The sequence below is a fragment of the Bubalus kerabau genome, chromosome 4, assembly GCF_029407905.1.
Source record: "Bubalus kerabau isolate K-KA32 ecotype Philippines breed swamp buffalo chromosome 4, PCC_UOA_SB_1v2, whole genome shotgun sequence".
Lineage (NCBI taxonomy): Eukaryota > Metazoa > Chordata > Mammalia > Artiodactyla > Bovidae > Bubalus > Bubalus kerabau.
Window position 1 is genome coordinate 85,961,353 of NC_073627.1, and position 21,160 is coordinate 85,982,512.

Genomic DNA, 21,160 nt, shown 5'->3' on the forward strand with positions numbered 1-21,160 from the left:
GCTCCTCTGTCCGTGGGATTCTCCATGCAGGAATACTTGAGTGGGTTGCCATCTCCTCCTTCAGGGGATCTTCTCCACCCAGGGATCGAACCCACATCTCTTGCATCTCCTGCATCGACAAGTGGGTTCTTTACCAATTGCCCCACCTGGGAATCCGCCCAATGAAACCTTCATAAAAACCTCTAAGCAGTAGGAGCTTCTAGGTTGGTGAGCTCTTTGATGTACTAGGAAGGCGGCCAGCCTGCAGACTGCATGGAAGTTCTTCACCACCCTCCCACCACCTCGTACCTTGTCCAAGCATCTCTTCCATTTGTCTATCCCTGAGTGGTATCCTTTAAGTATAGCATTTTCCTGAATTCTGTGAGTCCTTCTAGGGAATAATCAGACTTGACAGTGAGGTAACGGGAACCCTGACCTGTCACAGACCAGCCAGAAGTGTGGGTAGCCTCAGGGCCCCATTGATAGGTGGCATCTGAAGTGGAGGCAGTCTTGTAGAACTGAGCACTTAACCTGCGGGGTCTGCACTAACTCTGGGCATTTTTTATTGGAATTGAATTGATTGTTGGGTACCTAGCTGGTATTGGAGAATTGATGTGGAAATATGCCTTGTGTTTGGTATCAGAAAAAGCAACACAGATCTTAAGGATTTTTTTTTTAAACTACAATGAACTTTGTTTTGGAATCTCTGAAAAGGAGAGAAGGCATTATAAAACCTCAAAGTGTGGCTAGGAGAAATGAGGGGGATGAGGTATATAAATCTCAGAGCACTATGTTTGTTATTTAGTAATTGTACATAAATGCTAGCACCCTTCCTTCATTTTTCCACCTCCCAGTTGTTGAGAGAGTGTTTAGAATGCGGTGGAGAACGTGGCAAATAAATGGCTATGATGGTTCTAAATTGCTGAGTGGAGATAGTAAAGGAAAATTGTGAGAACTTTACATGAAATGGAGAAAGAGTTCAACAGCAGATTGACCCAAATATTAGTGGCTTGATAACCTAAACGGAATGTTCTCATTGCATATTATCCCTATCTTTTGAGCTTTTTTTTTTTTTTTCCTAGTGACTTGGATGCAATTATGAAGGGCTTGCTTGGAAAGTATGTCACGAGAGAGAACATGTGTGTATGTGATAAGTGAGGATATCAAATAATTCTTCGTAGGCCCAGAGCTGTGGACCAAAATCAAAAGGACAGAGTTTTGCTGCTAAAAGGTTGTTGTAGATGCCTACTTGCGGTGGTCAGATCCCACCCACAGTATTGTCTCGTTGCAGGAGCTGAACCCAGGACAGTGTGCCCAGAAAAGGGCAGTGAGGTTGAAGAAGGGGTGGAGATGGGGGGCTGTGGAAGCTATGCCAGCTAAAGAAGAATCCTAGAGCCTGAATTGTTTGACTAAGAGAACAGGTATCTTGTGGATTTATATAAAGGGCTGTCGTGCTTGGAAAGACTGAAGGCAGGAGAAGGGCATGACAGAGGACGAGATGGTTAGATGGCATCACCAACTCAATGGACATAGGTTTGAGCAAGCTCGGGATGGTGAGGGACAGGGAAGCCTGGCGTGCTGCAGTCCATGGGTCACAAAGAGTCAGACACAACTGAGTGACTAAACAACAAATGTGCAAGGAGTGTGTGTTAATTGCTCAGTCGTGTCCAACTCTTGGAGATCCAGTGGAATGTAGCCCGCCAGGCTCCTCTGCCCATGGAATTCTCCAGGCATGAATACTGAAGTGCGTAGCCAATCCCTTCTCCAGGGGATCGTCCCTACCCAGGGATTGAACTAGGTCTCTCACTTTGCAGGCAGATTCTTTACCATCTGAGCCACCAGGGAAGCCCTTGTGCAAGGAAAACCAAGCTAATTCTGACCACTCTAGAAAACAGTGTTAAAGCAGTGTTAAATGAGTTTATAATAGTCAGAGGTAAAACCCAGTTTTAATTAGGAAAGACTTTTCTGATAATTCAAGGAATTTGAAAGTTGAATGGGCCACCTCACAGACTAGAAAGCTCCTCATTGCTGAAAATTTCCAGCAGAAGCTGCATGATGCAATGAAAAGGAGGCTGGAAAGGGTCTCCTCCAATTCCCACTCTGAATCCTCTGGATTTTTTAAAATATTAGACTATGTTAGGAACAAACAAGACAAGACATTCATAATTCAGCTAACTTTGGCAAATCCAACTTGTTGGAGTTCTGTCCTGTATTAGACCCACTCCCAAAGAGACAATTCCATGGACAGAGGAGCCTGGTGGGCTACAGTCCATGGAGTCGCAAAGAGTTGGATACAACTGAGCACAAGTACAGACAATATACATAAATATATGGAGATACATATATGCTGCTGCTGCTGCTGCTAAGTCGCTCCAGTTGTGTCTGACTCTGTGCGACCCCATAGACGGCAGCCCACCAGGCTCCTCCATCCGTGGGATTTTCCAGGCAGGAGTACTGGAGTGGGTTGCCATTGCCTTCTCCGAGATACATATATACATAATCTTTTTTTGGATTCTTTTCCCTTATAGGTTATTACAAAATATTGAGTATAAATTCCTGTGCTATACAATAGGTTCTTGTTGGTTGTTTAGTTCATGTACTAGTGTATATACTAGTTGGTTATCTAGTTCATATATACTAGTGTATACTGAGCGACCAACACCAAGAGAGGATGTCCTGACACAGGATTGCTTAAGTTCATCACTCAAGGCATGTACATTCTCCTTTGAACTATTCATACCACCAGTTCAGCAAATCACTGTCATTGAAAGCACTTGTCAATGTGTGATCACCCCCTCCACAAAGAATTTTGCAGTGAAATGAATATGCTTTTATTATCTTATACTGTTTTCGGTGGGTGTTTATTTAGACTTTAAACATTTGGGAAGAATATTTGTTGAGGCAGACACTGCTAGTTGTCTCTCCAGTGTTCATTTCTTCCTTCTTCCTTGTTAACAGAATCCATAGTTGTTTTTTTTTTCCCCAGCTCCAGGAAAGAGAATCACTTTCCCAGGCCTTCTTGCAACTAGGGGCATCAGGTGATACCTGATAATGAGACTTAACTGGAAGTCACCTTAGGGACTTTTCAAGGTTCATTCTTGCTTTCAACATGGCTTCATGATTGGAACTAATACAGCTATCTTGAAGGCTAAGAGAATTTTAGAGACATCAAACTTGACATTGCTTTGCCACTGAACAAACTCCAACAACTGCATTGCTCTGGACTTCTTGCTATATAAAAGTAAAAAACACCTATTTGTTTGTTTAAATCATCGCTTTTGTGTTTTCTGCTACTTGCAATGAAAGTTGTCTTAATTGGTCATTTGACCATGGCCTTTATGCAACTAAGGCAGCTTTGACCAAGTGCTCTGTGAAGTGCTAGTCACTGGAGACAAAGGTGTATGACACATGGGCCCTTGAGAGATCTCAGCCTCAGTCTTTAGGTCTTAAAGAACCTTGGGCAGCAGTCTAATGGGGAAAGTTCATGCCCTGTGTCTTATTCCATTGTCCTGTGGGCTAGAACTGTGAGATGGATCCACTCATCTGTGGGCTTGGGTTTAGAGGGCAGATGGGTTTGGAGGGCAGTTGGGTCAGGAAGAATGGCCTGGGAGAGCTTACCACATGAACTCTGCTCTTCCTGTGCTGCTCTGAGGTTGTGGGGCTGAGATTTTGGTGGCATCTGTACTTGGTGATTTAGCTGTTGAGAGAGAAGAGGTGTTGGTAGTGTTTACATCAATTTAATGAGATAAATAGCATTAATTTTCTGAGTACTTTATTTAACTTTATTTATTTAAAAGGTACATTACCACTGTAAACTGTGAATAAGATATTTAAAGATTTCTATTTAAAAACCATGTGAATATATTTTGTAAAATATGTTTTTGAAGCAACAATTTAATCCCAAATACCTTTCTGATTGTATATTAATATTTTCAGGGGAGATGATAGATTCTTTTCAAAAATTATATATAAACTATATGCTTAGATAACCTCTGTAAAAAATAACAATTTTAAGAGAAATCCAAAAAGGAAATACACCAAGGAATCATCTAATACCCCTGAATTTTGAAATTTTGTGTGATCAAGAGCTACTTTCTACTTTTCTGACTTTATTCTAATTTTATTGTACTTAGTGTTATTTTTATACTCTAAAAAGAATGAGTGTAAGGAATTATGTACCGACTCATGACAAATGAATTGACATGGAAACAGCAGAAGCATTTTAATGTGTTTATATAAATAGTTCTGTATAATTATCATTAAGCCTTATAAGCAGATACTGCTAAAAAGAACAGTTCTGTTTACTCAAATCAAAGTTGAATTTTATTACAATATATACCACAATAAATTAAATCACATTCCAAAGAGAATGAGATAATGGTGACAGGAAAGCCATTACTTTAGTCCATCTCTGTATTAGGTATCTGTGCATTAGTACCTATCTATTTATTAAGCAAGGAGTGTTACATGTCCACAGCTTTGCTATCAGTAACCTGAAAGTGCTGACAATCTGTTTCTGGGACCTTGCAAAGGGAGAGGAGACTATATTCTCACTTATCCTTTTTATGTAACTGACTTCAGAATCTTCTGTTAGTGAATGAGCCTTTTCCCTAAATTTGATTCCCAAATTAAATTCTTGACTCCTTAAAGCCACTATAAGATCATCATGCAATTAAGTGTTTTAGAGTTTGAAGTCCAAACTTTTAATTGGAAGAGATTAAAAAAAAATAGGGGCTTAGTGATTTTAAAAAGTATTTCATTTTTTGAACACTATTTAGACGCTTACCTGAGGTACTCAGATGATTGAGGGATGGGTCCCATGTTAGCAGAATTTAGTGCTGGGGAGTGGCTCTAGTGGAGGAGAAACAAGCAAATTTGGTTCATGGGCAACCAAGAGAGGAAAAGGGTCCCATGTTAAGACTAAAAATACCCACAGATGGCAACTGTGGCAAGGAGTCGTTGGTGACCTTCACTTGAGTGAGTAAGTAGATTTGATTGAGTAGATTTGTTAGAAGGGCAGAAGCAAAAATCAGCTTTGGAGAAGCAGAGAGGTGAGAAGGGACCAGCATTAAATTTGGGAATCTTCTCCTTCAAGGGTGAACAAGGTGCTGGGACCAGAAATCAAGTCTCCTGACTCCCAGGTTATTACTTATTCTCCTAAAGCATGTTGAAAGTTTATTGAATGCAGAATTCCATCAAGGTTGGAATTTAGTAATATGATTTTGTATTCCTCAGAAAGAGTAGTATGTTCAGTCTTTATAACCCCTTGAGAGAGTTCATGGACCCATTCCCTAATGGTGCCAAGCTCCACGGCAGCAGCGTGGGGGCTCAGCAGAAACAGGGACTTGAGTTTTATGTACTCTTTAGGAGATATGTGCATGGTCCTCTCCTTCCACTCCAAGTACTGTTTCATTTTCTCTAAAAATAAACCACAGACCTCTTCTCTGCCCCTGCCAGTGCGTACACTTGTCATTGCATGGCAGTTGCCACTCTCTCTCTCTTGAACTTTGAAAAGTTTAGCTTATTGGTCAGAGTTAGGCCAGTGAAGCTAGTCACTTCCAACAAGCTGTGCCCTTCTATTTCTGTCAAATGGTCCATCCTCTCTTAAGCCCAAATTCCCTGATTACCATTCCTTACCTCTGGTTCTTCCAAATACTAAGACTCCTATGGATTTTTTCCATTTTGCATTCAAAACCATTCCTTGCTTTGTTAACAATTACTTATATCTTCAACCTTTTTTTTTTTAAGATTTTTTAGAATGTGGACCATTGGTTTATGCTGGCTGTGTGGCCTTTCTCCAGGAGCTGCTCCTCCTTGCAGTGTACAGGCTTCTCACTGCAGTGAGCTCTCTTGTTGTGGAGCATGGCCCCTGGGGTGCACGGGCTTCAGTACTTGTGGCACACGGGCTAAGCTGCTGCTTCACCTGTGGGATCTTCCCAGACCAGGGATCGAACCTGTGTCTCCTGCACTGGCAGGCAGATTCTATTTTTTTTTTTTTTTAATATTTATGTATTTGGCTGCATCAGGTCTTATTTGCTACACAGGGGATCTTCGTTGGGGTGCAAAGGCTCAGTAATTGTGGCCCAGGGGGACTTAGTTGCCCCACAGTACATGAGATCTTAGTTCACCTGGCAGCGATCAAACCTTCTGCTGCTGCACTGGAAGGCAGATTCTTAACCACTGGATGATCAGGGAAGTCCCAGCAGGCAGATTCTTTACTGTTGAGCCACCAGGGAAGCCCCTACCCTCAACCTTTCATCAAAATGCTATTCAGCCAGAATTTAAAATCTTCATCTTCCTCAGGATAGTTTCTGCCAAGTTGTTCTGCCATGGAGGTGGATTTTCCCATCTACAGCCAATTTCATGCACCAGGAAGGAGGGTGGCCACTCCCCTGATTTCCAAAAACTTTCTCAGCGACCCCCCCCAATTTCCCTCATTTAAAACATCTCCTCCTTTGAGGATCCAGTGTCCTAGTTCTATCCCTTTGACCCTTTTCCTTCACTGTTGTCCACCAGCGTGCCTCTCTATTTCATTGAAACTTTGAGATTGAATCATAGAGATTTTGCCCTCTGTTTGGACTCCAGCATCCTTGCCTGGAAAATTCCATGGACGTAGGAGCCTGACGGGCTACAGTCCACGGGGTCGTGAAGAGTCGGACACGACTGAGCGTGCACAGTACGACTACCCTTAGTTCAGGCTTCCCAGGTGGCGCTAGTGGTAAAGAACCTGCCAGGCAATGCAGTAGATATAAGAGACACGGGTTCGATCCCTGGGTCAGAAGCATGCCCTGGAGGAGGAAATGGCAAAACCCACTCCAGTATTCTTGCCTGGGAAACCCCATGGACAGAGGAACCTGGCGGGTTACAGTCTGAGGGATGGCAAAGAGTCAGATACGACTGAAGCGACTTAGCACTGAGCTCTCAGAGTATTGTTCTATCCCCAACGGCTGAAGAAGCCTCAACTGTGACAGCCCACGCTTCTGCTGCCCAGACAGGCATTTCCATTCCCATTTTGAGCGGGACTGTGAGAGGAAGCCAGATCTGGCTGAGCCCCGTGTGCCTTCCATGGTGTGTGTTCTGCCAGATGGCAGATCCCTGGTCACTTTCTTTCTGAAGCAGCCCTGGGACTCCAGGGAGGCAGGAGACTTTTCAGATAAATCCAGTGCTATTGAGGTGGGTGCTTCAACTCCCGGACCACAATGAGAAAAAGAAACTTTGTTTCAGACTGTCCTCAGGGCTCTGGTGGACCACTGTATAGTATGACAGAAGGTTCTGAAAAGAGCAAGAATATTCTGGCTAATCAAGGAATAGTTGTTTAGCAAGTTGAAAACAAATCTTTTCAGTAATAAATGAAATGATTAATAAAGAAAAGCCAATGAGTTCCAGGCAGCTCTGATAAAAAAACACAAGTATGTTACAGTTTTTGGTGAAAGGAACTTGAAATAGTTTTCTCCTATAATTTCAGCTGCTTACGAGTCGGCCTTTTCTCTCTCAGCTCAGCATTATCTGTGTTGTGTCGATTAGATTTGACCTGTGAAGGAGGATCTTTGCTTTTCATTTCTGCCAGCTGCAGGAGTTTCTTGCTGGGCATGGCTTTTGCTTCATCCCTTTTAACGGTTGACCAGAAAGATAAGTGTTGGAGGTGAAAAAGGGAAGCATCTTATTTAGAAACCAGAATAATTGTGAGAGTCCAGTGAATGGAGAGGCTGGAATAAAGGTCTGCCTTGAATGGTCACTACCTTGGCTTTTGTTATCCAGTGACTGGACTGAGTGAGGGGGGAGCAAAGAAAGAGATACCTTTTCTCTCCTGAATATTGAATTTTTCTCTCAGGCACAGATAGCAGTTCCAAAGAGAAAACAGCTCTTTAAAATGTCCTAGTCAGATAACTAAAAATCTAGAACTCCCAAGTTCTAATTTTAGTTTCGTTAATTCGTAAATGTTATAGCCAGAAAGAGACCTCTACGTGCATGCTCAGTCACTTCAGTCTTGTCTGACTCTTTGCTGTCCTATGGACTGTAGCCTGCCCAGCTCCTCTGACCATGGGATTTTCCTGCCAAGAATACTGGAGTGGGTTGCCATGTCTTCCTCCATGGGATCTTCCCAACCCAGGAATTGAACCTGTGTCTCCTGCATTGCAGGTAGATTCTTTACCACTGAGCCACCAGGGAAACCCAGAAAGATACTTAGGGGTACTCACAAAGCTGAACATCTCCATTTTACAGATGAGCAAACTGAGGCCCTGGGAGAATATACTGACTTGTTCAAGGCAGTGCAGCTATGCTGTTTTTTCATCAATACCATCTTTGTATCATTCTCCTTCCAAAAACAAACTCAAATTCTCTAAGATTCATCCACTTAAATGGTAAAATTCTTTTATCTCTACTAAAACACCTAAAACTTTTTATAGACTAATTTTTTCCAAGAGATCAGGGCACTTTATAGTCCTTTTCTCTCATTTCACAACATGCTAAGTCAGGGACACAGGCTCCTAGGGACATTTAATACTCAGAAGGCACAGAAGGTGTGGTATGACTTGTTCAAAATAAAAAGGAATTGAGAACATGAGCTGGAGATGACTTAGGAACTCTATTTTTAATAGAAGAGGTGACTTTCTGGAGGAGACTCAGCTAAGAAGAGGCCTTAAATGTGGGAAATCAATATCATTAATCAGACTGTGTGTAGGTTTTCAGAGATGATGACTAAGTTGAGTCCATGAAACATAGAACCAGTGTATTTTCTTACTCGAACACTTCTTCTTCCAGGTCTAATCACGGCTAAGCCACACCACACGTCTTCTTGCTTTTAAATGATTTCCTCACTGTTTGTACTTAATTCTTCAGTTTGCCATCTTGTGTTACATAAAGCAACCCAATCAACCTACAAATAAATAAAGGCTGATCTCTGTTTCTCATCTCTTTTGCTCTAATGTCCCTACTTTCTTCTGTCTTCAGCTGAACAAGAAACAGGGTCTCCATAAATCATCTGGTCTTTCCCTGGACTTGGCCAGACAGAATGTGAGGTCTCTTCTCAGAGATAGGCCATTTGTTCTGTTGTACTTATCTTCACTATTCCTTGATGAACTGTATTTGTTAAATCTTCCGGTTTTGCTCTGTATCTTAGTATTTGACCCTAAAAGCCAATATTCTGCTGCTTTTGTTTTGTCTTGACAATTTCCCTTTGGTCTGAATGGAAAATGTCACAAAATTAAAAACAATGGAGATTAGAGCAAAACATCAGTTGTAGGAACTGGAAGATTTATAATCTTAGGTAGAAAGTCATAGGAAAACCTTGCTGCAGAAAAAAACAAACAAACCAACCCCAGAATAATCCCAGGAAAGTCATACAGTTATCTGAGATCTGTGAGACTGTAGCAATGTATATAGACAAGACACTTGAAGAGAAGGCTGTTGACCAGAAGATCTGAGTGATGGCTAAGCCTTCATTTTTTACTTTAATTTTAATTCCCTCTGGCATACATGACACAGTGATAAAATGCTGGTAGTGGTTTTTGTTGAGGGAGCAGTTTTGGCTTCTCCCTACTTAGTCCTTACATGAAAAGGTTATTTTTCTACCACTAGAGGCGAGAATACGTAGATGGTATTCTCTGTTTTATTTTCAGTAGTATATCTGTGATCTTTCCAAATGAATCATGAAAAATATTAACATTGCAGGGTGGGGGAATTTTCTTCTTTCCATTTTTAAAGAGTTTTTAAGTAGCAATGGTTCCCAGTTCTATAGTGTGACTTTGGGCAGATAATTACTATAAAATACTGCAGACCTTTTTTTTTCCCCGTAGAGTGATTGATTTTAACCTTTCTCCCCTGCCAAACCTCTGTTCCGTGCATGACATTTCAACCCCCACCACTTCCTATGTTCTCTTTTGCCGAAGAAAATTGCATTTTCTATTTCTGGATAAAGCATGGTTGTTTGTGTCAGTCAATTTAACACAATACACCACTTCTTATTTGTGCAGAGGAAGCACTAATAAGATTCCAGCAGGAGATGGGTCCTGAGCCCATGACCAAGCCTCCCATTGGGCCCGGAAGACAGAAGCCACAATAATCCATTACCGACAAGGCTACTTAGTGATGATGCAGCGCCTTCTTGTCTCGGAGACCTCCAGGTAGTATGAAGTTCTATTTCCTGCCTGTACCCTCATCCTGCAAATGACACCCGAGCAGGAAAGAAAGTGGTCGTGCGGCTGCATGGAAAGAACAGGTCTGAAGAGTCTGACCTTGTTCTTGATCCTTGCTCCATTTACCAGCTCTGAACATTTAATCTTATTACATACCCTTTCTGAGCCTCTGATTCCTTGTGGAAAATGGGGTAAAGATACAGTTTCTGAGTTGTGGGATTCGTAGGAGAATGAAATAAGATACTCAACACGAGAGTCTTAGCACAGGGCACACTCCACGGAAGGCACGCTAGAAGTAGCTGTTGTCATGAAAGCGCTCCTCTTAATAAGAATAGATTACATTTTGATGAAGGAAGCAGTTCTTACTCTGAGATGTCTGTTGGTTAAAATGGAGGTATAGCCCTCCCACCTTTGTGTTCCATACAGTATATCAGCTGTGGGAAAAGTTTATAAACTATCTGATTCCACTGCTGTGCTAAGTCGATTCGGTCATGGCCAGCTCTTTGTGACCCTATGGACTGTAGCCTGCCAGGCTTCTCTGTCCCTGAGTTTCACTGTTGCTTATACTTTAACTCATTAAACTATTTAATGAAGGCTTATTGGATGCAATGAACTGTTCTGGATGTGTGAATCTAGAAGAAAAAACGAAGAGGAAACAGGCAAAGTGATGGTGAGAAAAGAATACAGGTTCTGGTGTGGGTGAACATAGCATCCCATTCTCACTCTACTGTCTGGGAGTACTCTGTGACTGGGGTGTGTTATTTAGCTTCTCTGAGCCTAGTTTGTGAATCTCCAAATTTTAGATAATAATACATACCTCACAAGGCTGTGATAATAGACAGAAGGCAGTTGTAATATGGAATTATGTTCAGAATATTCACTAACCAGAATGGGAAGGGCATTGACTAATCAGAAAGAACCAGCTGTAGAAAACCAGTCAGCTAGACCATAGCAATGTATCCATGGAATCCGAGCCCTTCTAGAAGCTGCGCTAAAAGCCCAGGGCCTAGCATATTCCTAGTAGGAAAGAGCCCAGGTTTTAGTTTGGGGTTTGGGAGTTATACTGCTTGTATTTTTAGTTTTCTGTATATTATGGTATTTTAACATCTTAAAACGCTTTCTGGCTGGAGGGAGACTGGCCCTTCAGCAACTAGCCAGTTCTTAGAGATTGCAAAGGGCTCAGGCGAGAGCTTACCTTTGATAAAGTAGACTTACCAAGGCACACCAAACCTGGACACCCCAGGATGCAATGTCCCTCTACCCTCATCATCCCAGAGCCTCCTGTCAGATAACTAGGGACCATGTTATAACTTAAAGCTGAAGAGACTGTTCAAAGTAGCCAATCCTAAAATGTTTACCCTGCCTTACCTTTTCTGAAAGTGATTGTATTAGTCACTCAGTCATGTCCAACTCTTTGTGACCCCATGGACTGTAACCCACCAGGCTCCTCTGTCCACGGAATTCTCCAGGCAAGCATACTGGAGTGGGTTGCCATTTCTTACTTCAGGGGAGCTTCCTGACCCAGGGATTGAACCCAGGTCTTCCATACTGCAGGCAAATTCTTTTACCGACTGCCTTTTCTGAGGAAATCTCCAATTAAGACTCTGTCCTAGACTTTCCTTCCTTCTGTCTTCTGCCTCCCAACAGAAACCCAGCACTGCCACCTGAGACCCTGCGTGGTACACAGGGCTTCCTGTTCCTGGGACTCGTTAAGTATATTCAGCTTAGTTTTCGTGAGCCTCTCCTGACTGACCGTCACATAAAAAGCAAAGAACAGGAATGGACTTGACAAATGATTGTCATATGGTTCGAAATATGCTGTAATGAAAGTACAGAAATGAACCAAGAAAGCACGGGTAGGGAACCCCTGAACCTAACTGGGAGAATCCCGAAATGATAACGCAAAGGAAAGCTGAGCACTGAAGGTTGAGGAGGAGGGTGTGTCAGGCCTGAGATAACCACACAGAGAGAAAAGCATACCCCACAGCGTGAGTGTACACGTGCACAACGTGTTTCAGGAGGAATGGGATATGGTGGGCTGGAGGGGGGCGGTTCGGGGCTGGGCAAGGGATAGAACTGGAAACGTAGGTAGGGCCAGATCTCAAAGGCTCTCTGAAGCCACCCTGCTGCCGTGTGAGAAGCCATTGCAGGGGGGAGATGGGAACTGGAGGATGTGATGGAGGTGGGCTGTGTCGGCCAGTGGGGAGATACGAGGGCTTGAATTGCGGAGGGCACCCTCCAGGCAAGGAGGGCTCAGACTGCCGAGATGGGTGACACATGAACTAGATGGAACCAAGTCAGTGATTGGGTGTGGCAGGAAGGAAGAAAGCAGCTGAAAACATCTGAGCTTTAGCTTATGTGATGGATGCACGTAGCAGCTGTCCCCAGCCTTTCAGCGCCAGGAACTGGTTTCTCAGAAGACAATTTTTCCATGGACCAGGGTGGGAGGAGATGATTCAAGTGTGTTACATTTATTGTGTACTTTATTTCTATTATTCTTATTATTACATTAGCTCCACCTCAGATCATTAGGCATTAGATTCCAGAGGTTGGGGACCCCTGCAGATAGGGGGTCCCAGAAAAGAGAACAGTTTTGGGATGAAGCGCTTCCCTCCTGTTTGTGTAACAGCATCATTCCCCTGCCTGTCGGGTCAAGTGAGGCTTTTTTTTTTTTTTGGTCTCACAGCTGTAAATATTTCATGCCAGTGGCCGTGTTTCTGTTTTATTTTGGGAATGGCACTTTAGCTGGTGTTTCAGTTTAAACGACTCAGGAACTGACGGGCCATTTTTGTCTTCCGGGGAATGTTTGGTGCCGAAGATGGTAGACAGTTGGGTGTGGGTGAGGACAGATAGCGCCTGAGGTCTTGCAGCTTAGAAGTAACATCTTGTCGTTTGAGGATAACACTGCCAAAGGTGTGTGGGTGTATCTTTGAAGAAACAAAACAAGAAAAGCATGACCGGCAATCTGATCTGTGCTAGGTGTCTATAAAAATCATTCTTTTATTTATTGCCTTGCGTCTTACGGAGCTGCCTTACTGGCCTCGCAGATGGCCCCTTTGTTCAAGTAAACCACCCCACTGCTCTCCTGGGCTGCGGGTTCAACTTGTCAGTCAGTGGGGTTGTGGGGAGGGGTTTGGAGCCACTCTCCTGGTGGTGGTGGTGGTTCAATCGCTTAGTTGTGTCCAACTCTTGTCATCCTGTGGACTGTAGCCTGCCGGGCTCCTCTGTCCATGGAATTCTCAGGGCAAAAATACTGGAGTGGATTGCCATTTCCTTTTCTGGGGGATCTTCCTGACCCAGGGATCAAAACCATGTCTCCTGTATTACATGTGAATTCTTTACTACTGAGCCACCTGGGAAGCCCCCTACTGTCCTGTGATACCAATTCATTTAAAATTGGGCTTTTTTTTGCTTCCTCTCTTCTCCATCCTTGGCAGCACTTAGTAACCATTCCCTCCCGGGGCTGAGGAATGTGCAGAAATCCCCTGGTTTGTGTTTCCCAGCAGAATCATTTCAGAATAGAGGGGCTGCACACAGGCCAGGCTATGCTTTCCCCTGACTGCTCTGAGTGTTGAAACAATTACACTGAGAAGATGGATTTATAAGAGGGTCCCTTTCTAATCATAATAGGAGCCTATCCAACTCTTTGAGGAGGTTTGCTGTGGTGTCTGGGGAATTTTCTTGACAACACACTTTTCCATCGTTTAAAGTTTCCGTTTTTCAAAACACCTAGGATCCAGGCCATCATATCATTTCCCACTGCTACAGTGACTGTGTCGGGCGCATTTATTGAGCCCCACCATGTGTCAGACCCTGAGCCAAGCACTTCACATAGATCATCTGAACTCAGCTTCCCAGCAGCTCCACGAGGCAACACTGTGATCACCTCCAGCCCTCACATGAGGACCCGGGGGCTCAAAGAGGTAAAGACACTTTGGTCAAGGTCACTCAGCTTCGAGATCAGCTCAGGAGGCCAACCCAGATACTCCTAACTGTAGAGTTGGCACTCTCAGCTGTCATGTTCTGCAGCTTGGCAAGGTAAATAACACACGTTATCAATTTTAAAGAAGATGAACCCGAGGCTTAGAAAGCCTTAGATTCCAGAATCCAGGTCTCTCTGACTTTAAAGTCATGTTGTCACTGGTTGTCAGTTAGCCCTGCTTATACCCTATGAACAAAGCAAAACTTTATATGAACTGTTTTATCACACACTGGGCCTGAGTCCTGGGGTCTTCAGCATGAGCTGATGAAAGTGCTATTGGTTTGTGATATGGTGATGCTTTTGGTCTTACATCTGATTGCACCATTCTTTCTCATCCTCAGTGGTAGAAAGAACATTTGTTGTTATTGTTCAGTCACTAAGTCTCATTCAACTCTTTGCGACCCCATGGATTGCAGCATGCCGAGCTTCCCTGCCCTTCACTATCTCCCAGAGTTTGCTCAAACTCATATCCATTGAGTTGGTATCGTCCAACCATCATATCCTCTGTCGTTCCCTTCTCCTCCTGCCCTCAATCTTTCCCAGCATCAGGGTTTTTTCCAATGAGTCATCTCATAAAATGAGAATGTTCAAATCACATCTTATTAACTGTTAAATCCCAAAGTCAGTTTGGGCCACATTACTGATTGCTCTGTATCAAGTGAGGTGCTATTAAGGCCAGTATATGGAAAGATTGCTACCTCTTTGGAGTTTACAACCTTCAGAGAATCACAGGATAGCTATTTATTTTTGTATTTATGCAAATTATATACATACATACAGAGTGTTAAAACATAAAAACAACATATGGTTTAGAAGAATTTCCCTAAGTGCTTGAGGCATCTCTGGATACAGAAATGGCATGGCTGCTAATAACACAGATTCCTCAGTGAACAGAGATCACACCCTCAGCCACTCTCAGAATCTGTGACATGAGGGGCTCTTTAGGAAAGGGTACCATTCTACATTCACACCCCGGCTTTCCAGTTCCACTCATGGTGATACTTTGCCATTTTTAAAGAAGGCTGGGGCTTCCCAGGTGGCTCAATGGTGAAGAATCCACCTGCCAATGCAGGAGACGCGGGAGATGCAGGTCTGACCCCTGGGTCAGGAAGATCCCCTGGAGGAGGAAACAGCAGCCCACTCCAGTATTCTTGCCTGGAGAATCCCATGGACCGAGGAGCCTGGCAGGCTGCAGTCCAGGGGTTCGCAAAGAGTCATACATGACTGAACAACTGAGCACGCACAAAGAAAATTGATCTGGTGGATAAGCAGAGAAACTGAAAGTGACAGACAGGAGAGAACAAAACCTGCTTAACGGATCCAGCCTGTCCTTGTGACTTGAAACTAGCCTAAAATACTGACCTGTATCATCCAGAAAATTTGACGAATTTAGCAGAACTTGAGGCTTAAGCTTGCAAATCAGAAATGTTTAGAGGACTGCATAGAACCAGCTCCTAATGAGTCTAATCATCTCTCTTGCTAATCAAGCAGAAACAGATAAAAAATAAAAAGTTAAAGAAAACCAAAGAGGGAGGAAAAATAAGAGGTAGAATGAACTGAGAGCTACCAGATTCTGTCTACCTGCCAGGGTTGTGATTTAATACCATTTTGGTAACAGCCAAGGGGAAGAGACTTTTTTTTTTTAACTTTTTATTCTGTATTGGGTTATAGCTGATTAACAATGTTGTGATAGTTTCAAGTGAACAGTTGTACATATGCATGTATCCATTGTCCCCCAAACTCCCCTCCCAGCCAGGCTGCCACATAACACTGAGCAGAGTTCCACATGTTAGGTCCTTGTTGATTACCCGCTTTAAATATAGCAGCATCACTCAGTCATGTCCAACTCTTTGCGACCCCTTGGACTGTAGCCCTCCAGGCTCCTCTGTCCATGGAATTCTCCAGGCAAGAATGCTAGAATGGGTTGCCATACCCTTCTCCAGGGGATCTTCCTGACCCAGGGATTGAACCTGGGTCTCCCACATTGCAGACAGATTCTTTACTATTTGAGCCACCTGGGAAGCTAACACACACATGTCCATCCCAAACTCCCTCTGTATTCCTTTCTCCTTCCCTCAGGCAACCATAGGGCTGTTCTCCAAGTCTATGAGGAGAGACTATTCTTAATTTCATGTCATAGATGGGGAAACTGAGGTTTTAGGGTTGAAGGGATTTGCCCAGGGTCGTGCAGCTAGGACGTGGTACTAAGAGTCTGTATCCGACTCTTTGACGCAAGGAAAAGCTTGTTCTTTTCCAACCCTAAGTGGAAAGCTTTCTTGAGAGACTCCACAGCGCTGCCAAATGGCCTTTGCAGTCTCTGGGTACATCTTGCATTGATGCTTGGCAGAAACCGTGGAAACCAAAGGTGAGCAGTGTGGCCAGAGCTCGGCTGGTGGCTTTGCTTCTCCCTCCTCACTGCTGCTGGGCAAGAAGCACACTCACCGCTTCACACATTAGGCCTCGTTGGTTCTTTGCACCACAATGCAACCCCAGTGCCTATCGTGCACAAGGCAATTGATTTTCCCAATATTCTCTCATTTTGGGCATGGACTGAATGCAACCAGGGAGACTAAGCCAGGATTGTATCAAGGACTTCTGCCTGGGTCTGTGCAGAGCGATGTGCGGTTGCCATAGCAGCAATCAATCTGCTGAATAACTGGTAACATAAACTGATTCAAAGGCAAAGACTGATTTGGGTCAGGGAATCGCACTGTATTAAAAAAAACAACTTCTCTGTGACTTCTAAGGATTTTTTAGCCTTCATGGTTGGCCCTAGAAATGCAGGTGAGTGAATGCTCAGAGGGAAGAGGCGTGTGTGTGCCTCAGGAGATGAGACATGTGTGGTTTCCAGGCAGTTAGAACCGGTAATTCCATGGCACATGCTGTAAACTTGCTCTTCTGCTGCATAGTAATTCCCAGGGGCTTAAGATCAGGAACCAGTCAGAAATCATGGTGTCCAGTTACTGAGTTCTCCCCATGTCCTGGGATGCCTCTCACTGCACTACAGGCTTTTGGTCAAGAATCTTGCCACATGGGATTTATCAGCATGTGTCTACAGTTGTGGACACTGACAGTTGCGGACACTGATGCCCAGACTCGAGGCGCCAGCTACCGGTGGGTTCAGAATTCAGTCTGAGATGTGCTTAACGTAGCTACTAGGCCCTCCCCATCCTGCCACACAGCTTCTCTTCCTTGAACTTCCTAAAAAAGGAAAGGACATTTCTTCTTGGCCACTCCCATAGCAAGATTGCCCTGTTCTGATTATGCGTGGTATATTGTGAAATGTTTGCTAATTATTTTTTACCCCACAGGAACACTAAGTCTTGGACCAAGAGGACTTGACATTCCCAGAGTTAATGCCGCTCAGTTTGGGCAATTCAAGTTGTCATTGCTAAAAAGGAAAAAAAGCTATTTTTAAATTTTATTATGGATTTTAGAACAATACAGGGGCTTCCCTCATAGCTCAGTTGTTAAACAATATGCCTGCAATGCAGGAGACCTCAGTTCGATTCCTGGGTTGGGAAGATCCTCTGGAGAAGGGATCGGCTACCCACTCCAGTATTCTTGGGCTTCCCTTGTGGCTCAGCTGGTAAAGAATCTGCCTGAAATGCAGGAGACCTGGGTTCAATCCCTGGGTTTGGAAGATCCCCTGGAGAAGGGAAAGGCTACCTACTCCAGTCTTATGGTCTGTAGAATTTGGTGGATTCTATCGTCCTTGGAGTAACAAAGAGTTGGACATGACTGAGCGACTTTCATCGTTGTTCGTTGTTAGAACAGTACCAAGTATTCTGCTCTCTCCATTGTAATCTAGCCAAGCTCTTAAGTAAACCTGGACTATGAGAAAGCATTTCTGAACCATAGTAAGAGGTTCAGTTCAGTTGCTCAGTTGTGTCCAACTCTGCGACCCCATGAACTGCAACACACCAGGCCTCCCTGTCCATCACCAACCCCTGGAGCCTGCTCAAACTCATGTCCATTGGTAGGTGATGCCATCCAACCATCTCATCCTCTGTCGTCCCCTTCTCCCGCCTTCAGTCTTTTCCAGCATGGCATGTGATAAAGCAGAAAACACTGACTTAATGTCTATGTTGAGTTATGGGCTTTTTCACTTTCTAGCAGTGTGATCTTGGGCATTGTACTTCTATTACTTAGGCCTAGACTCCACTCCGTAAAAAGAGGATGATGTTGGCCGTGGTGGTTGTTATGACGATGGTGATACCACCACCTGACTCTCAGTTGCCTGGAATGCTCTTCAGAGTGAGATGAAAGTAAAAATTGTCACACAGCTTGAGAAGTAAAGATGTCTGCAGATTTCTTTGTATCAGGGCATATATTCCCTCATCCCTGAATTGTAATTTTCATTCTTTTGCTTAGTGGCTCTGAGTGAAGTGTTTGTAGGATGAATGAAATCTAGGAAAGCACTTCACAGAGTGCCCATCACATGGTTATGGTTTGATATAAATTAGTTTCTTATTTAAACAGAGCTTAACAATTATTGGGGGCTTCCCTGGTGGCTTAGATGGTAAAGCATCTGTCTGCAGTATGAGAGACCTGGGTTCTATCCCTTAGTTGGGAAGATCTCCTGGAGAAGGAAATGGCAACCTACTCCAGTACTCTTGACTGGAAAATCCCATGGACAGAGGAGCCTAGTAGGCTACAGCCCATGGGGTCGCAGAGTTGGACACGACTGAGCAACTTAACTTTCACTTTAACAGTTATTAGATCATTCTTCATCTTTAGATCTAGTTTGTAGGCGCTGGTTAGGTTTGGTAGTCCAGAGGAATTTGAGCCCTGGGAGCCCAGAGGAAGGAGATTAAGACCTGCCTTTGCGTTTTCTGTTCCCTTCTTTCTGACTCTGTGACTAAATGTCAGGAGTCGAGGAGAGCGCTGTGAACTGCTATCCCGTCTGGAAGTCTCACCTTTCCCAGGTCCGCAGCCACAAAGCTGGGTCAAGTACCCTGGAAGTGAACTTTATGCGGCGTGCGGTTTGACTCTGCCGTGCCAGCTGGAATACACCTTTAGGAGCTGCATAGGTGAGTTCATTTGGGGGATCTGACTGTTTGGCAGCCTCTCAGCTGAATGACAATTTCTGGTGGAAAGGCAGTCTTCACGCCAGCTCTTTTCACATGGACTGTCAGTGGGTTATGAGCATCATACCGGCAGGGCTGGGCTGCATTTTCAGCTTGTGATCTGGAGGTGAAAGTTCTGCCCCTTCCTTCTCATCATTCTTCCCCATGAGGTGGTGGTTTTGCATTGACCTCTAGCCCCTCAACTGGTTTTCTGTGCAGGGCACTGCTATAATTTGCGGCTTCAAAATAAGTGCTCCATTTTTTTTTTTTTTTTTGCTGTGTGTGGACATTGCTTTTTTTTTTTTTTTCTTTGTAAACCTGGAATATAAGCGGAACCTGTGCCTGCTATCTGAATATCTCTAATTAGACTGACTTGCACAGATCTTCCAATTGACTTTCATAGATTGAATCCAAGTCTGCCACTGTGTCGGAGGGGAAATGAGATGTCCTGGCCTCCCAAGTTATCTTCAGTGCTTTTGTCTGAAAAGCAGACAGATTTCCCAAATTCAAGATCCAGCGGTAGGTAGGCAAGAGTTGCTGAGAGCCTGGAGGCAGGATGTAACCATCACACAGGTAAATTATCTCTGCTGTGAGAAAATGGAGCCGTCAATGAAGCGTGAGTCTCCTTCCTGGGGAGGTCATGTATGTTACAGTGCCCCACCAGCCTGCGTCTCTGATGATGGTTAGAGTTGAGGCTGCCACTCAGGCCTTCCTATCTTTTTTCCATTTTGGTTCCTTTTTCTCTTATAGTCTACTGAGCTTTGTTTTACTTCAGCTTCTCTGTATTCTACCAATTAAGCCCCAAACTGGCAGCTAAGACAAAATAGAAATGAAAGGAAGGGGGCGGTGAGAAAATGGACAAAGGCAAATGAGAATAAAGATGAAAATTACTCCTGTCTTCCTTCCCACGCTGTTTCTCTCCTGGCGGCTGCATTGAGCAAAGGAGCTTTGCGTGGCAAGGAACCAGTAACTTACCAGGTTTGAGTCCCAGGCAGTCTGGATTAAAACTGCAGCAGGCAACATCTATGATTTGAGCATATCTTCCCACCTTCCCTTTGCTGCTCCCGAACACACCTGGGCTCCTCCACCTGAAACAGTATTGAGCAACACTATAACACTGATCAAGGCTTATTCTCTCCCTGTGCGTGTTTCCTAAGGAGGCCAGGTTTCAGCCTTAGCTTGAAAGGATGATTGTGAATTTTGGAGGCAGATAAGGGGTGAAGGGCACGCCTTAGGAGGGGAGATTGTGCATAAAGGCATAAAGGTGGGATTTGTGAGGGATGGCCATGCAGTGCGGGATGGTTCAAGCAGAGGATGGATCGTGGTTGAAGATGGAGTTGAGGTAGGTGAGAATGACACCAAGGAGAGTAAGGTGCCAGTTTTAGAGGTTTGGGGCTTTATTCTGTAGACTCATCAGTGTCTAGTGAAACCATTTAGGTCCTCTGCTGCTGACTCATTCATGGCTTATAGGATTGTAGTCTACTCTGGAGTAGCCTGTTTCCTTTCTCGCTCTAGGAGGTCTCCCTTAAGGTTGGCCCACTGCTGTAAAAACAGCCCCCAGCTCAGTCATTTTGTGCATTTGCTCCCTCCCATTGAGTCTAACGCAGGTCAGGGCAGACGTGTGTGGAGGGTTGCGATGAGTGTGCTCCTTGCAGTCATTCCTGGCCCCAGACTCCCCTAGGAATTCCACTCACATGGCAATGGCCAGAACTCAGTTTCAAGTTCTGCACTTGATCCAGGGGGAGCTGGAAATGTGAGGAGGGAAGGTGTGTGCCAGGATAAAAGCAGATGAAGTTTGGGGAACACCTGGCTGGAGTGTGCATGCATATGACTATAGTAATCTAAGACATTCACCTTTAAGAGAGGCGTCACCCAACCACAAGTTGGGCTTTCTGGTTCTGGGACATTGTGTGATCACAACTATTTATTCCTTTGTGAAATTTAACTAATTCAGTTTGGGCTTATGGTTGGGCTTATTTGCCTAGATTTTCTAT

General features: G+C 44.1%; 1 long non-coding RNA gene across 3 annotated transcripts in view; it reads left to right on the top strand.

Moving 5' to 3' along the window:
- The window catches only part of LOC129649912 (uncharacterized), an 88,185-nt gene that overhangs the window by 36,362 nt on the left and 30,663 nt on the right, over window positions 1–21,160 (top strand). For 2 of the 3 annotated variants that reach the window (XR_008713427.1, XR_008713429.1), the window contains exon 2: window positions 9,954–10,103. The exons of the other annotated variant lie outside the window; for it this stretch is intronic. This is a non-coding gene — a long non-coding RNA (uncharacterized LOC129649912). The remainder of the gene's footprint in view (window positions 1–9,953; window positions 10,104–21,160) is intronic. 3 annotated transcript variants of the gene reach the window in all.